We start from the raw sequence: 2373 nt of genomic DNA on the forward strand, positions 1-2373 counted from the left end.
TTCATCAGTGCGTTGCCTAATTCTGAAGGGTTCGGATCCATTCTGGTGATTGTGGATCGATTCTCTAAATACAGGACGTTCGTGGCTTGCGATCGAGACTGCACAGCGGAAGAGGCAGCAAGGGCGTTCTTCAAGAACGTGGTGAAGCTTTGGGGACTGCCTCGGAATATTGTGAGTGATCGGGATCCTCGGTTCACTGGGCGTTTATGGACGGAGCTGTTCAAGATGCTTGGGACAGAACTAAGTTTCTCAACAAGCTTTCACCCGCAATCTGATGGACAGACCGAGAGGGTGAATGCTTTGCTTGAGAGTTATCTCCGTCACTTTGTAAGCGCCAACCAACGGGACTGGGCGAAGTTGCTTGACATAGCCCAGTTCTCATATAATCTTCAACGCAGCGAAGCGACAGGACGAAGTCCATTCGAGCTTGCAACGGGACAGCAGCCATTAACTCCGCATACCTTGGCTACTCCTAGGACTGAAGGGAAGAGTCCCGGAGCGTTCATAATGGCAAAGCAATGGGAAGAACATGCTGATCTTGCCCGAGCATGTTTAGAAAAGTCCCGCCAGCGTATGAAGAAATGGGCAGATGAGAAGAGACGGCCTTCGGAGTACTCAGTGGGCGACCTTGTACTTGTGAAGTTACTTCCACAACAGTTCAAGGCATTCCGGAGCCTACACAAAGGCTTGATCCGGAGGTACGAAGGGCCGTTCGAGATAGTTGGGAAGGTGGGAAAGGTTTCCTACCGACTTGACCTACCGGATACACTTAAGATCCATCCGGTCTTTCATGTGAGCATGCTGAAGCCATACCATGCTGATGAGGACGACTAGACCCGAGGAGTTTCGACTCGAGCACCACCCGTGTCTGTCAGCACACACAGGACGTCCGTGGCTGTCCATCAGTACACTTATAAGCACACTGGTCCTTGGACTCAGCACGCTGGCCCTTCCCGTGGACTGTTCGGGTGATTTTGGCCCACATGGGCTGTCTGGTCAGTACACACAGGACGTCTGTGGCTGTCCGTGTCTTTTCGTCTGTGTCCGTCAGCACAGACAGGACGTCTGTGGCTGTCCGTGTGTGTCTGTGTGTGTTTGTCAGCACACACAGGACATCTGTGGCTGTCCATCAGTACACATATCAGCACGTTGGTCCTTGGACTCAGCACGCTGACCCTTCCCGTGGACAGTTCGGGTGATTTTGGCCCTCTTGGGCTGTCTATTGAGTACACACAGGACGTCTGTGGGTGTCCGCCATCACACACAGGACGTCCGTGGCTGTCTGTGTTCGTCAGCACACACAGGACGTCCATGGCTGTCCATCAGTACACATATCAGCATGTTGGTCCTTGAACTCAGCACGCTGGCCCTTCCCGTGGACTGTTTGGGTCATTTTGGCCCACGTGGGCTGTCTGTTCAGTACACACAGGACATCCGTGGGTGTCCGCCAGCACACACATGACGTTTGAGGCTGTTCGTGGCTGTCTGTCAGCACACACAGGACGTCCGTGGCTATCCGTGTGTGTATGTGGGTGTCCGCCAGCATACACAGGATGTTCGTGGCTATCTGTCAGCACACACAGGACGTCCGTGTGTGTCCGTCAACACACACAAGACGTCTGTGTGTGTGCGTGTGTGTCCGTCAGCACACACAGGATGTCTGTGGCTGTCCATCAGTAAACATATCAGCTCGCTGGCCTTTCCCGTGGACTGTTCGGGTGATTTTGGCCCACGTGGGCTGTCTGTTAAGTACACAAAGGACGTCCGTGGGTGTCCGTCAGTTCACACTGGACGTCCGTGGGTGTCCGTCAGCACACACAGGTTGTCCGTGGCTGTCCGTGTGTGTCCATGTGAGTCCGTCAGCACACACAGGACGTCCGTGGCTGTCCATCAGTACACATATCAGCACGTTGGTCCTTGGACTCAGCACGCTGACCCTTCCCGTGGACTGTTCGGGTGATTTTGGCCCACGTGGGCTGTCTGTTCAGTATACATAGGACGTCCGTGGGTGTCCGTCCGCACACACATGACGTCCGTGTGTGTCCGTCAGCACACACAGGACGTCCGTGGCTGTCCATCAGTACACATATCAGCATGTTGGTCCTTGGACTCAGCACCCTGGCCCTTCCCGTGGACTGTTTGGGTGATTTTGTCCCACGTGGGCTGTCTGTTCAGTACACACAGGACGTCTGTGGGTGTCCGCCAGCACACACAGGACGTCTGTGGGTATCCGCCAGCACACACAGGACGTCCGTGGCTGTCCGCCAGCACAAACAGGACGTCAGTGGATGTCCTTGTGTGTCTGTGTGTGTCCGTCAGCACACACATGACGTCCGTGTGTTCGGCTCCATGTACTGATCTGTGGACTGCAGT

This window comes from Brassica napus, unplaced genomic scaffold, assembly GCF_020379485.1.
Source record: "Brassica napus cultivar Da-Ae unplaced genomic scaffold, Da-Ae ScsIHWf_1421;HRSCAF=2007, whole genome shotgun sequence".
NCBI lineage: Eukaryota > Viridiplantae > Streptophyta > Magnoliopsida > Brassicales > Brassicaceae > Brassica > Brassica napus.